The sequence below is a fragment of the Mesocricetus auratus genome, unplaced genomic scaffold, assembly GCF_017639785.1.
Source record: "Mesocricetus auratus isolate SY011 unplaced genomic scaffold, BCM_Maur_2.0 Super-Scaffold_100008, whole genome shotgun sequence".
In the NCBI taxonomy this organism is placed as follows: Eukaryota; Metazoa; Chordata; class Mammalia; order Rodentia; family Cricetidae; genus Mesocricetus; species Mesocricetus auratus.
The window spans coordinates 79,409,371-79,433,585 of record NW_024429192.1 but is presented as its reverse complement, the minus strand read 5'-3'; the positions used below and the strand labels follow the sequence as shown (position 1 = coordinate 79,433,585).

Here is a 24,215-nt window from a genome sequence, read left to right as displayed (position 1 = left end):
TAATTGATGCTACTGGAAGGATTCATCTGCCGAGCCCAAATGCTCTCTATAGTGTTTAAATCTGACCCTTTACAGGGAGGGGGAAACGGCCCAGAAAGGGTGGCGTTTTGCCAAGGAACGTCAAGGTTGTGGCTGTGTGCTCTATAAAAGTCACCCGCCATGAAGCAACAACTGTCACTTAATTAGATCTCCTACCTGCAGTTTGGGTGGAGCCAGTGTCTACACCTGCATCATCCATGCCAGTTGAAGGCAGCTCTTTTCAGCTTGCTTCTCAGCTGCTGTCCCAAGCTGGCAATGACTGTGGTTGCCAGGAGAGGGCGCAGCGGGTCTTGGGGCTGGAAACCTTGATTCCTCCTACCTGGGCCTGTCCTCTGTGGGTCTCCTCCCACTAGCATGTGCCTGAGTATAAGGAGACAGGCAGGGCCACACAAAAAAGGAGAAGAAGGGGAGCAGGGGACAGGGAATAGAGGGGTGAAGAGGAGGAGGGAGAGGTGTAGACATAGCACAAGGTCGTCGCCCCTTCCTCCAACTATGTCTCCCGGTCCCCACTACCCTCTCCATCTTCTCTTCTTGCTCCACCCCCTCCTTCCTCTCTGTTTTTTGAGATGAGATCTTACCATGTAGTCCTGGTGGGCCTTAACACTCTCAATCCCCCTGCCTCAGCCTCCTGAGAGGCAGGATGACAGTTCTTTCAGCTGTTTTGAGTCTTCCATGCTGCTGTTCATACCCCTGCTTCTCTCATTTTTATTAGAATTCTGTTGCCACGATGTGCTGATCTGCCCTCTGGTGGGTAGATGTTATGGGTGGAGCCATTTAGGTATTCATGCACACTTCCCGGTTCATAGATATGTCTTCATTTTTCCCAAGTATGTCCCTACAGTTGCACTGAGGTTGAAATCAGTTGGTATAGGGCATAGAGCAGATTAGCATGAAGGAAGCCCTGGTTCCATCACCAGAGCTGCATGAACCAGGGGTGGCCATGCAAGCCTGCCACCCCAGCCATAAGGGGGTGGAGGCAGGAGGACCAGACAACCAAAGTCATCCTCAACCACATAGCAAATTGGAAACCAACCTGGACTACGTGAGGCCCTGTCACAAAATTTTTTTTAAATGGGGGCCAGTGAAATGGCCCAGCAGGTGATGGTGCTTGTCCTTCAAGTCCAATGACCTGAATTCAATCTCTGGAACCCATGTAAGGGTGGAAGGAGAGAACAGGCACAGAGCTGTCCTCTGACTCCGCATGCGTGTCATGGACATGTACCCACAAGCACACGTGTTCAGTTGCAGTAAATGTACTTGTTTAATTCACAGGCTCTTGAGTCTTAGAACCCCAAGTGTCCACTGAGTCACGGGGATCAGGTTGTTCAGCTTCCCAAACAGCTGGTTGTTTGACACCTTCTCCACCCTTGTTCTGTGTGACTGTTTCAGTGGTCACATACCTCATACACTGGAGCTGTAAATATTCACCATCCTATCAGATGTGTGTGTGTGTGATGTGTGTGTGTGGTGAGTGTGTCTGTGTGTGTGGTGTGTATGTGTGTGGTGTGTGTGTATGTGTGTATGTGTGTGTGGTGTGTGTGTGTGAGAGAGAGAGAAAGAGACAGACAGAGAGAGACAGAGACAGAGACAGAGAAGAGGGACTGTGGATGCAGTGAAGGTGGGACTGTGGATGCAGTGAAGGTCACAGGACGACCTGTGTGCTGGTCCTTACTTTCCACTTTGAGGCTGTGTCTCTTGTTTGCGGTGGCATACACCAACCTGCTGGCCCAAGAGCTTCCAGGGACTCATTGGTCTCCACCTCCCCGCTCACTGGAGGAGCACTGGGATTACAGATGCAGACTATCATGGGCTCTGAGGATTTGAACTCAGACCTTCATCTTGCACAGCAAGCATTTCCCCCACTGAGCTGTCTCACCAGCATCCTCATTGGCGTTTCAATTTGCATGGCCCAGTGACAAATGACATGGAGCATTTTCTCTTGCATTTATAGGCCATTTGTGTCTCTTCTTTTCTGAAATGCCTGTTTAAAGCTTACCACACTTTTTATTGGGCTATTCATTCTTAAAGCTTTTATGTGAACAATATTTTGTCAGCTATATGTCTTGAAACTATTTTTCTCCACGTGTATGACTTACCTGCTCATATTATTATTAACATTTCTGATATGCAGTTGCTTATTTTGATGAATTTCTTCCCCAATTTGCAGCTTAGTGCTTTCTGGAGTGTTCTGAAATAATCTTCGCCAACCTTGTGTTATAGAGGTTGTTTTATGGCAGATGTGATGATGTATACACCTGTAATACCAGCATTCAGGGGGTCAGGCAGGTGGACAGAGAGGTGGAAACCAGCCTGGGCCACATAGTGAGACCTCATCTCAAAAATACAATTAAAGTCTTACATTGTCTTCCTGGAAAATTACAGCTTTGAGTTTGACTTCTAAGTCTGCAATCTGCGGCTGCTAAGGAGATGGCTCTGTACATCAAGTGCTTGCAAGTGTGGGGACCTGAGCTGGGATTCTTAGCAGCCAGGGAAAAGCTGGATTTGGCAGCCCAGGTCTGTAACTTCAGCTCTGGGGAAGCAGAGACAAGTGGATCCTCAGAGCTCATTGACCAACCAGCCTAGCCAATTGGTGAGCTCTGGGTTCAGTGACACACCCTGCCTTAAAAAATAAAGAGATTGTGCTGGGGGTGGGGTGTGACTCATTGGTTAAAAGCACATACAGCTCTTGCAGAGGTCCCAAGTTCAATTCCAAGTACCCACATTGAGCAGCTCACAAACACTTGTAACTCCAGCTCCAGGGGATCCAACACCCTTCTCTGACCTCTGCATGCAACTGCACTTACGTATATCATGCATAAAACTGAAGAATTGAAAGTCTTTTTAAAATACAAAATGGAAGCTGAAGAGATGGCATGATGTGGTTAAGAGCACTTGTTGCTCTTAGAGAGAGTCCAGGTTCCGTTCCCAGCACACACATGATGGTTCATCTATAAGTCCAGTTTCAGTGGGTCCAACACCCTCCTCTCACCTTCATGGGCACCAGACATACACATGGTTCACATACATTCAATCAGGCAAAACAGTCATGCAAGTAAAATAAAATAAAATTGACCTTAAATTTAATACATAAAGTGGTGACAGATTGATGAAGACACCCAAATGCTGACATCATCCTCCACACACATGCACATACATGTGTACACACTCACACACAAATGCATACATAAGCTATACACTTTTGCACACACACCAGAACCAAAAGCCTTCAATCTTCCTACTGGACTGCTTTGCGTCCAGTATGAGGTGGGAATTGAGTGAGGGTCACTTTCCCCTGTAGATATCTGCTTGCTTGCTGCAACTCTGGGTTTGAAAGACTACTCTGGCTACCAAATTATCTTGGTTGCCCTTGTCGAAATTAGTCCACTCTATAAATGTAGATCTGCTTTCAGACTCACCGTAATCACTGATAATGGCTTTTCCATCTGCTTTATCCACTTACTACTTAGCTTGACCCCCAAACTACACTCACTATTTCTTGATCTGTGTGACATCACAGCAACCCTTGAAAAGGAGTCACATAAGTCCCTCCCTTTTATCCCTCTGGCTATTCAGAGTCCCTCGCCTGTCTTTCACTTTTATGTGCTTTGTGGTGGCACACACATATGAGTGTGTAGGTTCACACCAATGCGCAGGCCAGAGCAGATGCCGGTGTCTTCCTCCATCACACTCTGCCTTTTTGTACTGAGACCAGTTCTCACTGAACCAGAAGTCTCATTTTGGCTTGACTGGCAGGTCGGCAAGCTCCAGAGATCTGCCTGTTTCCACTCACCCCAACAGTGCTGGACATTCTGCCCAGTGTAGCCATGCCAAGCCACGCCCACACATGAGCCCTGCAGATTCAGACTCCAGTCCTCATGCTTACAGAGCAAGAACTCTTAACGACTGAACCATCTCTCCTAACCTCTTGCTTTTCTGTATATGTTTAAGAATTCCTTTGCTAACACCCCACCAGAAAGCCTAACTGGGATTTGACTGGAATTTATTGAAGCTCCAGATCATTGGAAGGTGTTCTCTTAATGATGCTGAGCAATCTTGCAGTCCATGGACATGGTATATCCGTCCATTTGGTTTAAGGCGCCTAAGCTTTTCTTGACATATCTTTGTATTTTCAATGTGGATATTTCTCATATCTCTAATACATTTAAATCCTAAGCATTTTATGTTTTTATATGTCAGGTTTTGTTGAGTTTTACATATTGATCTTCTGTCCTGTAACTTTGCTAACTTTGTGAATATTTGTTGTTAGTTATTATTAATTGATTCCTCTTGGTTCTAGATTTTTCTGTAACCCATTTTAGAGTCTTAGGTAATTGTATTGTCTGCAAATTACGACAGTCATACTCTTTCTTTCCAAATTTTACCCTCCTTATTTCTTTTTCTTGCTTTTATAGATTGACTTGGAACTCTAGTATGCTGAATAAAATGGATTAGCATGAGTATACTGACTTTCTGACAGGATGGTCTTGAATTCACTATGTAGTTCAGCCTGGCCTCAAACTCATAATCCCCCTGCTTCAGCCACCCCATACTGGTGTTCTAGGCATACACCAACTTGCCCAGCATAGGAAAGTGGTTATTGGTTGGAGGACAACCCCATTCTCACTAAGTTCCTGAGAGGTTTAAATATGTGTGGTGCTATGCAATGCTTCCTGGGAACACATGAACAAATCTCTATTCACCCAGATAGGGCACCAATGACAGACCAAAGAAACTATCCTACTCAGGTCTAAAGTTTATTGGGATTATTTACAGAAGTATGAGTAAGGGGTTACTTACAGAACATGGTTAACTCAAGGACAGCTTCATCAGAAAAAAATACACCTCAGCACAGAAAAAAACCTGAGGAGAGCTGCATTCCTGGAGCTCCCTGTATGTCTTGCAGGTTGCTCCATTGGAGAGTATCCTGTCTATCATCAATTGTTATTGTTTATATAACCATGGGAATTTACATACAATGTAACTTGTGAATTCTGTAAGTTTCAGGAACTTCTTGAGACGTGTGGGTTTGGCTTACTTCCTGATACTTACAGAGTCTCCCTCCTCCTTTTAGGAGAGAATATTTTAGTTCATAGGAAACAGCTACAAAACAAATGGATACTGAATTTTGCCAAATGAATTTTTGCAGTCTACTGATGGCAAACATGAGAACTTGTGTTCAAATCCCAGTACCTATGTAAAGCTGGATTCAGTAATTCCAGTGCTCCTATGGAAAAATGGGAGGCAGAGACAGGAGCATCCTGGGGAGCCCAAGAACCAGTTAGCCAGGCAAACACAGCAGCAAACAAGAGACAGGATCCAGCTAATTAGCATGTATAGCCATAAACAATAGACTGTCACAACTTGAAGTTGTCTTCTACCTCCCACACTTACATACCATTCTTGCACACACACACACACACACACACACACACATCACACACAAACACATACACATGGAGGCATTGAATGATAAAAAATAATAAAGGAGTCTTCAGGGACCCTGCAGTTCTGGCTGCTGTGTTTTTTGACTGTCCAGTTCAGGTGATTGCCAGTATTATTCTGATCTTCCATGGCCTTGCTTTTTATCTACAAGTCCTAATGTTTAGCAAAAGAGGACTATTGAAATGGATAAATACTGGGCAAAAAGACCACAAAGCTTCATGTAGGCAGTTGAACAGACTGCTAAAAAACAATATAAAGACAGATTCTTGAACTAGGAAAATAATGCAGTTAGTCAAGTGTTTTACAAGCACAAGGACCCAAGTTCAATCCTCAGTACCCACATTAAGAAAAACATGGGCATAGTATCCTCCTTTAGGAGACAGCAGATCACTGGGTCTAACAAGCTGGCAAGCTGAAGCAAATGGATGAGATCTGGGCCAGTGAGAGACCCCATCTCAGGAAGTAAAAGGGACCGTACCTAAAGAACAGAACCCAAGGTTGACCTCTGACCTCCACATGCATGAACACACACACACACACATACACACGCACACGCACACGTGCGCGCGCACACACACACACACACACACACCACTCTATCCATTAAGAAGAAGAAAAGAAGGGGGTAGAGAGGGAGAGAGGCAGATATGTAGGCAGACTTTCTCTTTCGGTTATTCTGCTGCCTGAGCTGTGTACCTCTGGCTGGAACACCTGTCTCAGATTCTTTTCTCTTGATGTGAATTGGTTGTGTGTCTGTGAAGTGCCCTTCTTACAGTTGGAAGTGCCTTCTTGTCTGCTTTTTACTATTTTACTACAGTCACTTTTTTGTGTGTGCACAGTGTTTCCCTCTGTTTATTTTCTATGGGTCTTAGATAATTTTTAAAAAATGTGTGTGTGTGTGTGTGTATGAGAGAGAGAGAGAGAGAGAGAGAGAGAGAGAGAGAGTTTTGCTTGTGTGTATGTCTGTATGCTAAGTGCATGCAGTACCCATGGAGGCCAGAAGAGAGCATTGGATCCCTGGGATTGGAATTACAGATAGTTGTGAGTCACCATGTGGGTGCTGGGAACTGAACTCAGGTTCTCTTGCAAGAGCAACCAGTGCTCTTAACTGCTGAGCTGAGTCATCTTTCTAGCTTCTTTCTCTGGGTCTTTATATTGAATGTGTGTGTGTGTGTGTGTGTGTGTGTGTGTGTGTGTGTGTGTGTGTGTGTGTGTGTGTTGTAATCAGCAACACACACACAAAATCTTTTAATCCACTCTGGCCATCTTAGAGTTTTCATGTTCAACCTGCTACCCCCTCACCTGCTAACCTCTGCCGTTTATGTGTGTTATCTTTCTGGCATATCTCCTTGTTCCATTTTCCCTTTCTTTCTTTTTGTGTGGTGCATGTGTCTGTGTACATGCACACATGTGTGTGTGTAGAGGCCAGTAATCACCATCAGGTATCTTTCTCTATTGTTCTATACCTTATTTTTTGAGACAGGATCTCTCACTGAAACCAAAGCTCAGCTAGTCAACTAGACTGACTGGCCAGTAACCACCAAGGATCCTCTTGCCTCCTCCCCACCAACTCTTGGCCCTTTGATTATAGACCTGAACCACTGCACCTGGCTTATTTAAACATGAGTTCTGGAGATCTGAACTCAGGTCCTCATGCTTGGGCAACAGCGTTTTATCAATGAGGCCAGACATTTCTTGCTTTCTGCGGGCATCCCTGGACCTTTCTGACGCTCTGTTTGCATCCCTCCACTGGCTTGTTATCCTGTCTGTGTTTTATCTCTGTGCACTCATTGTTCTTCTGTGGCTTTTAAAGTGGGTCTTTAAGTTACCCTAGACTATTTTGTAATAATGTTATATGACTTCACATATTCTGTAGACTCTTACAATCACATCCATTTCATTAACCCTCTGTCATCCTTTGGGGTATTGTCTTCTGACTGATTTCTACCTCTATTATACCCTGCATAATTCATTATTATTTTGGCTTTAGTTTGTTAACTCAATACCTTCTGTATCAAAACTCTTCAGCAGTTCATGCATATCAAAGCTTCATCCAGTATCATTTTTCTTCAGCCTGAGCAATGTCCCTCAGTGGGGTGTGGTGGCACATGCCTATCACCCCAGCACTTGAGAAGAAGCTGGGGCAGGAGGACAGAAAGTTGGAGGCCACCATCTGTTACTGTGATCATTTTCATTGTCAACTTGACTGATTTAGAATCCCCCAGGAGACAAAATTCTGTGTGTGTGTGTGTGTGTGTGTGTGTGTGTGTGTGTGTGTGTGTGTGTGTAATTATGTGTATTAGGATTGTTGAGGCGGGAATCCCCACCATGAAGTGGGCAACACCATTTCTTGGGCTGTGTCTCAGACTGAATAAAAAGAAGAAAGTGAGCTAAACACCAGCATCTCTCTCTCTGCTTCCTGACTGTGGATGCAATGTGAGCAGCTCCCTCATGCCCCTGCCATGTTGGATGTGTACCCTCAGACTGTGAGCCAAAATAAATACTTTGTTCCATTAGTTACTTTAAATATTTTTTCACTGGCAAGCTAAGATCAAAGGGAATTGACTAACTTACTGCTCAGGTGAGAGATCCCCGCCTGACTGACTGTTAGGTAGGGAGTCACAGTGCCTCAGTACAATGCCCGTCAGTATGTGTGAGAGGGCGAGAGAAGACTGCTGCTACCCTGTGGCTTAGGCAGAAGCTAATGTTCTTTTAAGATTTGCTTTTCAATCTGTGTACTGGTGTTTTGCTTGCGTATATAACTGTGTACCTAGTTCCAGTGGAGGCAAGAAGAAGGTCTTGGATCCCCTGGAACTGGAGTTGCAGATGGTTGTGAGCCACCACATGAGTGCTCAGAATCGAACCCAGATCTTCTGGAAGAACAGTCCATACTCTTAACCATGGAGCTGACTTTCAGGCATCTGAGGCTACTTTCTAACATTACATTCTTATGGTTGGATTCAAAATATCCAGGCAGGCTTGAGAAGCTGTAAGCCAATTCCAGGTGATGCTGATATTGACATTGATGCTGATGCTGGTACTGATGCTGATGATGGTGCAAATGCTGAAGCTGATGGGAATGTTAGTGATGATGCTGATGTTGGTGATGATACTGATGTTGATGATGGAGCCAGTGCTAAAGTTGGTGGAGATGTTGGTGATGATGCTGATGTTGATGAGGGTGCTAGTGATGATACTGATGTTGATTATGGTGCTGATGCTAACTAAAGCTGATGGAGATGTTGGTAATGATGTTGATGCTGATGATGGTAGTAATGTTGCTGATACTGATGTTGGTACTGATGATGATGATGATATTGGTAATGATGCTGATGATGGTTCTGGTGCTGGTGCTGGATCTGGAGCTCATGTTTGTGCTGATGCTGCAGCCCACTTTGCTTCACAAGGTATTTGAGTCTGTGAGAAGGGTTTGCATGGGGCACTAAACCCAGAAAGTGAAGAGAAACGGGAATGGTTTTCAAAAGCTCATTTTTCTTCCAAACATTTGATGTTTCCACCAGCTGTACCCGTTGAACTAACAGCCATGCCTGAAGGCATTCAGGCTACAGCACCTCAGTCATGTCGGTACTGACCCAGGAAAATTCTTGCAGAGCCTCAAGGGGTCAAAACCCAGGCTCTTCTTTCTTGTTCAGGAGCCAAACTCCAAATGCAGTAAGCTTCTGATTTTTTAAATCCCTCAAAAACTCTATTACTTTCCACCATAAGCTTTTTTCTAGGATGTAATGGTATGTGCTCTGACTGCAAATTCTACAGTGCCATGCTGCGGACTCTGTGCCCTCCTCACGTCTAATCATGTTCACTGTTCTCAATGGATGTACACAGCACAAAAGATTGAGTGTCCAGAAATAACCTCTGCACAGTTAATGACACATCCTCATGCCATCTGAGCAGGCAAGGATTTCAAACACAGTCATGCAAATGACCCCATGTGTGAAGATGTTTTGGGGGACCAGATTTAAGTCAGCAGTAACCTTGTGAACTTGATTTTCTCTGGCTTGTTTGAGAGATTCACAATTGAGTCTTAACTTCATCTTCTTGCAAACAATCTGGTTGTTTGTTTGTATGATCCTTGAGACAAAGTCTTGCTGTCTAGCCCAGGCTATCCTGGTGCTCAGTCTTCCTGCTTCTGCCTCTCAAGCATAGAAGTTAGTTAATTCTTGATGCTGGAAATTTTTATTTGTGTGTTTTTGGTTGGTTTGTTGGGTTTTGGTGACAGAACAAAACTCACTGCCTTGCACATGCTAGGTAGGCACTGTACCACTGAACCACACCCCCAGCCCCTCAATGGGGTTCTAGGCAGAAGCTCTACTGCTAAGCCACACCCCCTATCCCTGTACTCATTTAACAATGAGCACACAGAAGGATGATGATAGTGAAAGTCCAGACTTGTGCTTAGGAAATGCATTTACATCCTGCTCGCTGTGTCATCATCCCTGGTTTGTGTAGAGGCTGAAGGCAGGCATGGCTGGAGGAACAGAGTATGTTTTGAGGTACAGAGGCGAGCTTGCATATTCCTGCTGACCTTCTGGGCCATGAGCAGAAGAACCAAAACATCCACACTAGAAATGCAAGCAGGTGCCTCTCCCCCCACAGCTTCACATCCCATCAATGGCAGGGCAGAGTGGACCCAGCTCTTTGTTCCTCAGCTCCCATCTAGCATCTCCCAGCGGTCTGCTGGGTTTTCTTCAAGCTCCTTTGCAGCCACACTGCATTATGCCTGGTCTCTCCCTACTGCCCCCCAATCAGCACTCCTTTACAAGGGTTATGCAGAGAAGATGCAAGACAGACCAGGCATACAAGGCAGACAGGACCAGCTGGGGAAACCGAAGTAATAGGATTTACTGAGACAAATTGCTAAGGAACTGACTTGTACAAGAAGTCTGGGGACACACCCCCTGCAGGCTACAGAATCTGAAAATCCAGTGCCTGACCCATTCCAAGTCCAAAGGCCTGAGAGCAAGAGGACCCAGTGGTGCCCTGGAGTGCAAAGGCTTTGCAGTCTAAGGGTAGGAGAAGTTGAAGGTGCAGCACAAGAGAGAGAAAGCCCTCCTGAATTACTTACTTGTCCCCTCATAGGGACAAAACACCCGATAAAAAGCAGCTTAAGAGGGAAGGGTTTATTGTGACTCACATTTCAAGGGTGCACAGTCACATTGCGCTTACCACTGGGAAGCAGAGGGACATGAATGCTGGTGCTTAGCTTGCTTTTGGGACCTCAGTCCATGGAATGATACTGCAGATGTCCAGGGTGGGCCTCCTTCCTCAGTTTACGTAATTGGTGGTTCTAAATGCCAGGATGCTGACAGTCAAAATTAACTATCAGTTCTGGCCTGCTGTGTACCACCCTGGATAGATCCAAGGGGCCGACCTATGCTGACAGCAGGTGTTCTTCACCCATAGGAAATAAATGCTCATACCCACATTTGTCACTATGCCCCCTCCCCAGCTGTCTAGGAAGCACTTAGCTCAGCTAAGCCAAAATATAAAATTAAGCATCACAATGTATGGCCACTGTGCATAGAAACACCCAGAAAATCAAGATGGAGTCACAGAACCTGAGTGAGCAGCCATTCCTCATCTTCTGGCCACAGACTTCCCCTCTGCAGTCTCTGGCTAACCACAACAAGTGGCCATAGGAAGGACCCAGCCAGGGACAGGTGGATTGAGGAGGTGAAAGAGTTAACAGGATGATGAGCCCTGCTTTAAGTGACTCTCTGCATCTCTACTCTGGCTTTTGTGGTGACTTCATTAGCAGCAAGCTGCTAATTAAATTTCATATTTATGGTCAGAAAATAAAATCATTGGACCTTTCTGAAATAGGATTTTATGAGTTTGGGCTCAGGCAGCTGAGTCAGCAGTTAAGGGCCCCGGATGTTTAGAATCACAGTTTCAAGGCGAAAATAAATAAGGCAAACAGAGCCAGCATGCGTCTGAGTTCCTTGGGTTGGCTTGTGGTGGGTTTAAACAGGACAGACTCCACGCACTCATAAATGGAGCTTGTATCCAGTGCTTGGGTGTTGTGGTGCTTGGAGCTTGAGGTTTGAACCAGCAGCCCCTAGGTGAAACAAGGTGCTGTGTTTCTGGGTCCTCACGCTTCTTTGAGGGTTCCACAGTGTTCTTTTCCCGGTAATATTTTTCTTGCTGTATTGGAGGCCTCCTTGGTATGAGCACGCCAGAAGTGCTCCAATGTCACCTGTTTGTTGTGTGGGATTCCGTCAGTAGATTGCACCTTCCTTGAGAGGTTCCCAGGATATACCCTCCCATGTAGCCGGGGAATTTTCTCTGCTCTGCCAATGAGAACGATTAAAACAACAGGGATTGGTTCTCTCACAGCGTGGAGGTGGAGGTTCAAAATCATGGTGTTGGTGGCTTCGGGGGACAAACCATGCTGCCTTTTCCAGCTCTATTGATTTGTTTGCTACAGGGTCTCCCTGTATAGCTCAGACTAGCCTCAAACTCATGATTCTTCTGCCTCAGCCTCCCACAGGCTAGGATTACAGGCGTGCAGCTCTATGTGCGGCTCCTCTTCCTGCTTGTTATTGTTTAGTGAGTGTGTGATGTGGTGTGTGTGTGTGTGTGTGTGTGTGTGTGTGTGTATAGAAGCCAGAGGAGGATGTCAGCAATCCTACTCTATCACCATCCACCGTATTCTTATGATACAGAAACTTGTTGCTGAATCTGGAGCTGAGCTAGCGGCCAGCAAGTCCCAGCAATTCTGTCTCCACGCTCCACAATACTGGGTTTACATGGACAAACAACTATGTCTGGCTTTATGTGGGTTATGGGAATCCAGACTGAGGTCCTCAGATGCTCTCTGCACTGAGTCATATCCCTATTTCCTATTTCAGCTTGTGGTGGCTCCTGATCCAGTCTCTGTCTGTGTCTTCATTTCCCTTCTCTGGGTCTGTGCCATTTCCTCTTTTAATAGAAACACCTGTCATTGGGCCTAGGTCCAGTGTGGCCTCATCATAATGACGTCTAGAAAGGACCCATTTCCAGATAAGGTCATATTCTTTGTGGACTTGAATTTAGGAAGAGATACCATTCTACCTCTGCATTGGTTACTGTTCTCTTCCCTATACCAAAATGCCTGAAAAGAAAAAACTTAAGTAGGGAAAAGCTTATTTAGACTTACAGGTTACTAGAATATGGTCCATCTGGGTGAGGCAGCCATGGTGGCAAGAGTGAACAGGCTGATCTTTGCAGTCAATCAGGACACAAAGAGTGAACAGGAAATGAGATTAGGTTTAAAATCTCAGAGCCCACCCCATAGTGGCCCACTTCCTCCAGTGAGGCTCTGCCTCCTAAAGTCTCCACAAAAGTGCCACCAGCTGGTGATAAAGTATAGAAACATGTGAGTCTATGGGAGGCATTTCACTTTTAAACCACAGCCCCCAAATGAGAGGTTCAGTGGAGGGAAAGGCTGGAAGTCAGAAGAAGTGGGAAGTACAAGAGTCAAGAACCCAGAGTTACCACCCGTTCAGGGAAGGCCTGATACACTTAAGTAAGATGCTCTGAGGTTAGCCAACATCCATCATGTGATTGACAGGCCCACTACATGGTGTGTTTCCAAAAAAAAAGTCAACATGTGTTCACTTGAAGACTTCTGTGAGTTTTCCAGTCAAACAGTAACCCCAAATGTCCACTGACAAAAATGAACCAATAAATAATTGTAATGCATGCATCAGCAAGCTACTGTTTAGTAACAAAGGGGAGCAACCTACTGATGCGTAATGGACCCAGTGAGTGCTAGGAAGTGGTGGTGATGATGTTGGGGGTCTAGGGTGCCTTGGACTCCATGCCCACTAACGGCAAAGTCAAGAGGGAAAAAGAGCAGCATACTATGTGTACCTGTAGATAGATGCCTCTTTTCTGGGATGTTCCAGGCCCCTGCTACCTCATAGCTGGAGTCCTTGGTTGACTGGATAAGGATCTGGAAGAGTGACAGGGGCCAGTGCAAAGGGCAGTGCTGCCAAGGATGCTGGGTAAGAGATGCTCCTGTCCTGTTCCTTTCATCCTTTCTGCTACCAATGGCTAATGCACCCCGTTCTCCATGCCCACTCCCAAGAGCTTTATAGAACACAACCCCTTCTGGTCTGCAGCCTCTTCCCCACCCAGGAGTTCAAATCATCCACAAACTCCACTTAGGCAATCATCTAAACAGTTGATTTTTGGGTTTTGTTTGGTTGTTGTTGTTTGGTTTTTTGTTTGTTTGTTTTTTGTTTTCTGAGACAGGGTTTCTCTGTGTATCTTTGGCTGTCCTGGAACTCTCTCTGTAGACCAGGCTGATCTCAATCCACCTGCCTCTGCCTCCCATGTGTGTTATATGTGTGCAGTATACATGTGCGTACATGTTTGTTCACACATGCAAACTGGTGTATACAGAACTGTGTGTATGTGGATGTAGAGGGCAGAGGGCAATGTCAAGTGTCTCCCTGGCTTATTTCTACTCTGTGAGTTTTTGTTTTTGTTTTGTTGTTTACTTGTGTGTTTGTGAGATGTGTGTGGTGATGTGTGCATGTCTATGTTTGATGTGTAAGTGTGTCTGTGTGTATGTGATGTGTGTGAGAGAGAGAGAGAGGTCTATGTGTATCTATGTGTATAATGTGTGTATGGACACATGTGCCACGGTTTTCCTGTGGAGGTCAAACAACCACTTGTGTTTTGTCCTTCAATCTTTATGTAGGTTCTGGGGATCAAGTTCAGGTCCTCAAAGACTTGTGCTGCCAGTGTCTTTACTTACTGAGTCATCTCACCAGCTCTCCGAGAACCTGGAGAGAACTGATTAGCTAAACTGACGAGTCAGTGAAATAAGGGCATCTGTCCCTCCCCGACCCCAGCACTGGTATTATGATCAAATGTCATGTACCTGGCTTAGGTTTTTTTGTTTGCTTGTTTCTTTTTCTGTTTTGGAGGCAAAGTCTCACACTGTAGCCCAGGCTAGCCTCAAGCTTGCCATGCCCCTGCCTTAACCCAGAGGCTAGGATGATCTTATATCACCACATCCGTCTTCAGGTTCTGCTCAGAATAAAACAAAAAGAGAAGTATACAGCCCACCACAGCCTCCCTCTGCACCTGCTAAAAATAGAGACAGCCTCCTCAGAGTGCAGCAGCCATGTGGGCTTCCGGGGCAGGCTACAGCAGCCTACGAGTATCAGCACTTTCCTGGTGTCTTGAACCCCACAGCAGAGGACAGGGAATTTGAGAGACTAATTGGATAGATGTCCCTGCCAGGCCCAGGACACAGCTGGTGTAAAAATCCGTGAGTACCTTCCCCCCACAATCCCTCTGTGGCCCTCATGAACAGAGCTGGAGGAACTATGTCCAAGGTCTACCAGTGTTGGTCTCCAAGCCTGGTCCTTTTACGTGTGTGTGTGTGTGTGTGTGTGTGTGTGCTTGGAGCCTTCAAATATGTCCATTCTTGCTTTTTCTCCCTCAGTGCTTGGGATGGAGCCTAGAGCCTTGTACATGCTGGGCAAGCTTTCTACCATTGAGTTATATACATCCTCTAGCCCTGAAGTTTTTGCTGTGGAGACTCACTGTGTAGCCCAGGTTGACCAGAAATCCCCCTGCCTCTTCCTCTCCAGTGTTGGGATGACAGGCACATACCACCTTGTGTGACCCCTTACTTTGTAACCTCCTAAATTGGATGTGGAGTCTCAACTGCCAAGGCCCCTATATCACACTGGGCTGGGCTTGTACTGAGCCCAGAATTGACACACAGAAGGTTCCCCATAAAACCCCATGTTCCATGGGAACAATATGTTCCCAGTGTGCCTGTTATCACAAGTCAGAGTTTTGTTTCTTCTGACTGAGCACACCGTCACAGCTGAAAAGCAGGGTTGGTACCCAGAGTGTGTTTTCTGGAAGGTTGGAGATGTTTGCAGCCCCCTCTGGGGAAGATTAGAGGTTGTATGTCATATTTGCTTCCAGAAGTGTCTCTCAGAAATGTGGCACCCAGCTAGTCACTGGAGGTGGGGAGTTGCTTATGTTTGTATGTATGAGATGGGGTGTTGGTGCTGTCCAGCAAAATGCCCAAGGCCACCCTGAAACACCTGCCCTTGAAGCCATATCAGCTAAGTGCAGGATAGGCCCTTTCCCAAAATCCCAGAGCAAGATTGGGGACCCCAAAGATATTCCCCGCCTTAGGAGCTGTTGGGGTTCAGCAAAATGTTTAACTCTGGGCTAGAGGCTTGTGGGGTGTCTTGGGGAAATGCAGCTTGTAGAGGCTTTAGAAGGGGCTAGGAGATGGCTGAGTAGGTAAAGCGCTTATCTTGTAAGGATGAGGCCCCAAGCTCAATCTTCTAAAACTCCCTTTAAAGAGTAAACCCAGAAATGGTGCCTCCTGAAATCCCAGCTCAGACAAGACAGGAGGTGGAGACAGGAGGATCCTTGAAGCTCGATGACCAGCTAGCCTTCTTGTGTGGTGAAGTAACTCTCTCTCTCTCATTCTCTCTCTCTCTCTCTCTCTCTCTCTCTCTCTCACACACACACACACACACACACACACACACACTCACACAGTCATACACTTTCTCACACTCATTCACTTATGCACACTCACACATACACCTGTTCACCTTCACACACAGGTACACACATACACTTATGCATAAAAGAGAGTGAGAGAGACTTCAGAAGCCCCATGAGCTCTTCTGTTCACCAGAGACAAGAGACCACAGTTGGCTTTTATGGGATTAAACCGACCAGTGGGTTGAAAAGTCAACCAGAGCTGCTGTAATGGATGGCTCACACCTCACACATAGTCCTAGAACTTGGGAGGCTAAAACAGGAAGACTGCAAGTTAGAGACCACCCTGGGTGACTTCGTGATTTCCAGGCCAGCCTAGATACAGAGGGGGACCCTGTCTCGAAAAAAATGTTGGGGACTGGGGAAATGGCTCAGGCAATTAAAGTGATTGCCATATAAGCAAGGGGTCAAAGTTCAGATGCAGAACCACATAAAGGCTAGTGGATACAGCAACCTACTTATAATTCCAGCTACAAATGGTGGCCATGGAGAATGCCTGGAGCAAGCTAACTACAGAGGCCAGCCATATGGATTGAGGGACCCTGCCTCAGTGAGTAAGGTGGAAGAGAGATTGAGAGTGATTCCCCACTTCAACCTCAGACCTCCACACACATGACATGTGCACATGAATAAAAGAAAAATAAAAAAGCCAGCAGGGCTTAGAGGTGCCTTTAAATTAAGCACACAGTGCACCCATGCCACACAAAGTCACACTGTGGTGCACAGTTCAAAGTCACCTCCATTGACACACTTCCAGGTCAAGCCCAGCCTGGAGCTCACTGGAAACCTTCAAGCCTGGCTCACTGGGTGAACTTACTGATGCTCCAGACAGAAAGGTAGAAAGACTCAGAGACAGGAAGAACAGGTCCCAGAACCCCAAACCTCGTCAAGTTCACTGACAGCTCCAGGGTGTGCTTCTTGTTTCATTGCATGGGATCGTGTCACTGGCACACACGTGCAAGGCTACACACTGCCACCTGACTTCCTGCCATTCATCTGCAGGTCAAGAAGTCAGAAGAGATCCCTGGGCATAGAGTTCCAAGTTTACTCACTCATGTTTGGAGTCTGTGTAATGTGTTTGTAGCACAGCTGAGGTAGAGGAAACATTGAACACCAAAAAGATGATGTGGTTTTCTGTTTACACCCCTCTCCCTCCCTATGTAGCTCTGGCCGTCCTGGAACTCACTATATATATAGACCAGGCTGGCATTAAACTCAGAAAGCTCCACCAGCCTCTGCCTCCCTAGTGCTGGGATGAAAGTATAGATCTAATACTTCAATAAAGAAAATATAAGAGCCACGGGCGGTGGTGGTGCATGCCTTTAATCCCAGCACTCGGGAGGTAGAGGCAGGCGGATCTCTGTGAGTTCGAGGCCGGGCTGGACCGACAGCCTCCAAAACAATACAGAGAAACCCTGTCTCGTAAAAACCAAAAAAAAAAAGAAAGAAAGAAAAGAAAAGAAAGAAAATATAAGAGGGCCTAAAAGTCTTGAAGCCAACAGTCTTCAGTCTTGTCTGGGGACACTTTTACAGTATGCATGGATCATTAAAAGGGAAACAAGGATGTCTCTGCCTTGAAAAAGCAAATAGGGGTATCTAAGATGGCTCACTGCTGACAATCATTGTACTCAGGTGGAAAGTGTGAATCAAAGTTTTGTTTTGTTTTGTTTTATTTTGAAGTTTCAATATCACCAGTGGCTTCAAAGCAGGTGAGCAGGTCTCCGGGAAATTACTCAGATTCTGTTCAAGTGTCTTGTGGTCTCAGGAGCTCTCTGCAGGAGGGATGTGTGTAATTTGAGCTAGCTCTGGCCTTCCTTGGCTGGCTAGCCCTGCCTCTCGCCCCCGCCACCCCCACTGGCTCCTTTCTCTGTGTTTCCTTTCTTCATTTCTCTTTCCCTTTCACACCCCTGCACCTGTTTGTGCTAAATAAAACTAAGTTCTTGTTCCCCTTTCTCTCGAAAGCCCAAGTCGTTGTCTGTCCCACACACCCCCACCCCACCCCCAACCCCACAGGCACGCACACACACACTATATTTCTTTCCCTCATCTGACTTAACTCCATTCCTGCTTTCAGCATCCTGCAAAAGTCCCTCCCTGCAAAAGTCCCTCCCACAATTTCAGGTTCTCCAGCATCAATCACTTCCTCAAGGAGTCTGGAAAGCCATAGGCATTCTCCATTGACAAGTTACTGGGCTACCTCCAGGGCACAAATTCCAGTACCCAGTTTCCTTCATCCATAACATCCTCTCTCCCATTGTCTGGTCTTGAACAATAGATAGATAGATAGATAGATAGATAGATAGATAGATAGATAGATAGATAGATAGATAAATGACACTTGTGTCCAGGTTGCCCTGGGGTTGGAGTCCTCATGAGTTTTCACCTGGTAACTGCTTCCACAAGCTATGGAAATAGTAACAGCATTTATATTCATCTCCAGAGGTGAAATTTGTAGAGCCTAGCACCCACCATCTCTTTTTCTTTTTGTGCATGCATTTATCTGTGAAGACCAGAAGAGGGCATCAGAGTCCCTGAGACCAGAGTTGCTATTGGTTGTGAGCCACCCAATAAGGATGCTGGGTCCTCTGCAAAGCAGTATCCACTATTAACCCTTGAGCCATCTCTTCAGCCCTTGCCTGTCTGTCTTCATTGTCCTGAAACATCCTGATTGGGCTATGATAACACACAAATATGTACATGCAATTTACTAACTGAGCCATCTCCCTAGCCTGACATTCACCATTGTTCTGAAAGTTGAACATTTTGGTAGCATTTCATACAGTCACAAAATTTTGCAGCCATCACTTTTACCTAGTTCCAAAATGTCTTCCTAAGTGAATTGGGGGAGGGTTTGCTTATATATTTGTGAGCACCTGAGTATATACGTGTGTACTGTGGAGGCCAAAAATCTACCTCAGGTGTCTTCCTCAATTGTTCTACCCCTTAGTATTTATTGAATTATTTATTCATTTGGCTGTTTATTATTTGAGAGAGAGAGCATGATACTCTGTGAGTATGGAAGACAGAGGACAACTTGCTGGAGCCTGCTGGTTCCCTCTGCTATATGTGTCCTGGGGATCAAGTTCATGTCGTCATCAGACTCAACTGTGAGTGCTTTTACCCTCTACTTTTACCCTCTACACCAGCTCACCAACCCTATTTTTTGAAACAGGGTCTCTCAGTGAACCTGAAGCCTACTAGTTCAACTAGATTGGCTGGCCAGCAAGACTGTCTCTACCTTCCTAGGGCTGGGATTACTGGTTCATGATTCTGGGAGATCTGAACTCAGATCCTCATATATGCACTACAAGTACTTTACCCACTGAGTCATCTCCCCAGCAACAAATTCCAAAATAATCTCCATCTCCACAAAAAGAGCCTGATACCCTCTTCAGCCACTCTTCCCTACCCCTAGCAAGTGCAGTCATCCCCGGTATTTGAAGGGATGTTGGGTACCACCATTTAAGAATGCCCACGGCCCTGCTGTAAAGTGGCACAGTATTCCCAATGAACCACTGCACATCCCTAGGATGTTTATCATCAGCAACAAAATGCTGAGCCTGTGTAAACAGTTGCCATGCTGTGTTGTTTGGGGAATGCAGGCAAGGACAGGAGTCTGGAGCCGGGGAGATGGCTCAGTGGGTGCATTAGTTTTGCTTCCTGTGGTCAAAATAAAATGCTTTGACAAAAGCAACTTTGGGGACAAAGAGTTTATTTGGCTCAAAGTTCCAGGTTACCGTCCATCCCGGTGGGGAAGCAAGGCAGGCAACAGGAACTTGAAGTGGCTCATCACATTCACAGCCAGCAGCAGAGAAGTGAGCTGTAATCATTCGCTTGTGCTCAGTGCCTTTTCTCTTAGACTATCCAGGAGTCCCTGCCCAGGGAATAGTGCCACCAACAGTGGGCAGGTCTTCCTAGCTCACTTAACATTGTCAAGACAATCGCTTGGACAATCATTGCTCTACCTAGTTACAAAATACTTTCCAGAGTGGGAGGGGGCATGTGCACTTATGTGTTTGTGAATGCATGTTTGTATGCATGTGTGTTTGCATGTGCAGACATCTGGAGGTCAAAAGTCCACTTCCAGGGTCTTCTTCAATTGCTCTCTACATTTTTATATTTATTTACATAATTATGAAAGAAAGATAGAAAGCTACATTGTGTAATATGCAGCTCAGGAGTCTGTTCTGACATGTGGGTCCTGGGGACAGATGTACTCCAGACCAACATGATCTAGATGACAGCTCGATGAGACTCCCCAGGTGATTCTAGACTGTGTTAAGTTGACAGCTGAAACCAGCCAGCACAGAGGGTAAAGTGCTTGCTGTGAAATCATGAGGATCCGAGTTCAGATCCTCAACACTCCCCAAAAAGCTGGGTCATCCATGCCTATAACTCAAGTTCACAGGGGACAGGGCAGGGGGATCCTTGGGCTCCCTGGCCATCTAGGCTAGCTGAATCACCTATGAGCTCCATTTTTAGTGAGAGGGCCTAATTAAAAAACAAAAATATAGGTGGACAGCCTTAGAGGAAGACACCCAACATCAGCACTATATATTCAATAGATGTAACTTTCCCTTTTGAGTATTTCTAGTCCTCACTTTGGGTAACTCGTGGCTATGGAGAGTAGGCCCTTCCTACCTCTCTGGATTTGCCCATTGCATTCTTTGTCATTGGATTATTTTCCTCCTTCTGATGTCCCCAAGGCTCATTCATGTGGCAGCATGTGTCAAAACCACATTCTTTTTTACAACCAAGTAATATTTTACACATGCACAAACGCTCTTTGTTTCGGATGTCAGTGCCTCTGTGGGCCCGGGGCTTTGGGGACCACACAGAGACAGATGACAGGAGGTGAGAGAAGGAAGGAAGTACCCAGTGCCGGCTGCATTGGAAGAAGCAGAAGAGTTCTGACACCCCCTACTCATGTTCCCCGTTCACCCGTTGTCTACTTTGTGCAGGCTGAACCTGAGCTGGCCCTTCCAGGAAGCCAGTTAGAGAAGCCAGCAGCTACTGCCAGCCTTCCCGAGCTGCCATTTGGCTCTGCTCCGGAACACTTTACAGCAATTAATTACATCCAACCCTTGATTATCTCAAGTAATAGGGGACAGAATAACAGAGCTAATTGAAGATCGGGGGTGTGGGGATGGAGGGGGTCTGTACCATGGGAGAGCTATTTACTTTGTGGTTAATTACTAGTAAAGAAGCCCTTTCTGGTCCCCCACACATGCACCATCTCCCTCTCCCGTACTGAAGCCTAATATTTAATTGGATTCGAAAGCCTATTTTTGTTCTCAACATAGTGACTGCTCAATTAATGTATTTAACTAGCAGGTTCTCCCGGTAGCACCTTGGCAGAGCTTTGGGGGGTGGGAAAGCAGGCCAGTTTCTGGGGCTATCTATTCCTCCATGGGAATGCTCCTTGTTACAACCATGGTGGGATCAAGAGATTCACATGAAGGCACTGGGTCAGATTCTTCTACAAAAGCTGTCTTCCTGCATACAGGAGAAGGATAAAGGGAGAAGACGAGTGGACTGGAGCCTCCTCACATGGACAGCCAGTCCAGACATTGAGGGATGGCTGGTGACTGCTGTTCTCCTCAGCCCTGTCTCCTGCAGTTATTTGAACACTTTGCTTCTTCTCTCCTGCTCCTGTCCAGTTGGAAGCTCTGAGCCTCTGCCATGTTCTGTCATTCCCCAATGCCGGCATCTTGCCTGGTCCATTTTCCTCCCAGGAAGTTCAGTCAAGTCTAACCCTGTCCTGGATCAGATCACAAACACCCAAGCATGAAGGCACAGAATGGCAGCCAGCTGCCTTTTCAGCTCCTGGCACTACCCTGGATACCATGATCACAAGCCTCCTCTTAGCTGTGGCCTGTTCCGCCCTAGTGTCAGTTGCTAGTTTATTAGTGAGTCATTCCATCCTCCATTTCTGAGATGGACTGAGGGTCAGCTGCACTTAGATGGCACGGCTTAAGGGCATCCCCACCCAGGTCTCCAGGAATCTCTCTCCCAAAACTCACCTAGTAACAACACCAGAGGGATGGAACAGTAGTCAGTTTCTTGCAATCTGGCAAATGGTGGCTGGTATCTGAATGTCAATTCTCTAAAAATTAGAATCCTACATCAGGAGATGTGTCTAAGCAGGAGATATCTGAGTAGAATTCCCCAGTGAGGGCCTAGGGCATGTCTCAGTGGTAGAGCACTTGCCTAGAGTACCCCAGTGAGGGCCTGGGATATGGCTCAGTGATAGGGCACCTACCTAGAATCCCCCAGTGAGGGGCTGAGGCATGTCTCAATGGTAGACCACTTACCTAGAATCCCCTAGTGAGGCACTGGGGTGTGACTCAGTGGTAGAGCACCTGCCTAGAATTCCCCAGTGAGGGGCTGGGGTATGACTCAGTAGTAGTACACCTGCCTAGAATTCCCCAGTGAAGGGACAGGGTATAGTTCAGTGGTAGAGCACATGCCTAGAATCCCCCAGTAATGGGCTGAGGGCATGGTTCAGAAGTAGAACTCCTGCCTAGAATCCCCCAGTGAGGGGCTGGGGATATGACTCAGTGGTAGAGCACCTGCCTAGAATTCCCCCAGTGAGGGGCTGGGGTGTGGCTCAGCATTACAGTACTGGCTTAGGAAGTGCAAGGTGTTTTATATTCTATCCCAGACTAGAAGGAGGGAAGGGAGGGAGAGAGGGAGGGAAGGAGGGAGAAAGGGAGGGAGGGAGGGAGGAAAAATAACTAGGATCCCACAAACAAAACCAAACTCCATAATCCTTCATTGAGCATGGACCCTTTTGCAAGGCTGTAGACAGTGTTCCTCCATTCTGACGCCGCCCCAGGACAGGAGCACACTGCAGACACCATCCCTCTCTGGGGGTGTGGTAAAACACAATGTTTCAGGAAGGAACCCATGCAGTGCTCAGCTTGTGGGACAGTTGCTGGCTCCTCTTTACTCTCATAGTAAGGATGGTTTGTGACAAGCAGGCTGTGTCCCCGCAGGTCAGACACTGAAGAGATGTCTCTTGTAGACTTCAAGCTCATGACTGATGGAGGGGGAGAGATGGATTGGCACTTAGCTACAAACTGCAGGCACAGCAAAACACGGGGGACAAAGGAAGGGCGCTGGAACCCACAGGCAGGCTGTTGCAGCGGCAACCCTCCCCACATGTGGGGCTTGGGGAAGAAGGTCTCAGCGGCTGGATGGAAGCTTCTATGACAAGGAAAAGAAAGGCAGCGTTTATCCATTGGAAATCAATCAGCTCATAAATATTAAACGCCCACTTATGTAAGATGCTTGCTAAGCCACGGGGTGTACAAGGAAAGATGAGAGAGGTCCTCACCTGGAGAAAACTACAGAGTAGATATAAAAAGATACTGACATCCCCAGGGAAGGGGATCTCAAGTCAAAGACCGAGGCAGGGTGACTGAGGAGAGGGCTTCAGATTTTCCCCTACATTTTGCTGAGGATGGAAGGAATAATACAGAAAGATGTAGGAACTACACAGCTCGGTCTCAGTTTGATGGTATCATTGGTGCCGTCGATAGTGTCTAGGTTATTGCTACTCATCCAGTTTCACCATCAAAAGGGGCTCAGAAAGGTTGAGCGACACAACCAAGGATACACAGTAGGCAATGTCAAAACTGTAGTTCCAACCCAGGGCTCTCTTCCTGATTGGTTGTTGGTGCATAGGACGGGGAGGGGAGCTGTCCAACTCTGTATTTGACTCCCTTCCTGCTCGCTTAGTGTAGGAGTTTATGATTCTTCCCCACACTCCACCCTTCTTTAGATCTCACTTGTCACCAACAAATACAACTGACCTGAAGCTCCTGTGGAGCAGGAGATCTTTCTTCCTTATTTGTGGCTGCTCTGCCCATGGGACCCAGCCACCCAACTAAGTCAACAACAGAAAGAACCGCCGACCACAACAAACCCACCTCCTACTTTTTCTGCTGCCTGGAAATAAATCCACTGAACACACAGCCGAGACCCTGCAACTTTGACCTCATTGAAACACTCCAGGAAAACAAGAAGACTGAGGCCTAAGCAAAGCCCACAACCTCTGCCCCTGTACCTGGGGTCAGCTGGACCTAAAGGCCTCTTAAGGAAGATCTTGGAGCCTAGGACTGGAGTCGTAGTTCACTGCTCCTCTGGCCTGCATGAAGCCCCATGTTCCACTCTCTGCA

The 24,215-nt window shown here is 46.5% G+C and overlaps 1 protein-coding gene across 3 annotated transcripts in view; it reads left to right on the top strand.

Annotated features, from left to right (window-relative positions):
• The window catches only part of Card11 (caspase recruitment domain family member 11), a 124,009-nt gene that overhangs the window by 38,579 nt on the left and 61,215 nt on the right, over positions 1–24,215 (top strand). The window contains exon 1 of one of the 3 annotated variants that reach the window (XM_021232971.2): positions 14,604–14,764. The exons of the other annotated variants lie outside the window; for them this stretch is intronic. The gene's annotated coding sequence lies outside the window, so the exon portion shown is untranslated. Of the gene's footprint in view, positions 1–14,603; positions 14,765–24,215 lie in introns of those variants that run through there. 3 annotated transcript variants of the gene reach the window in all.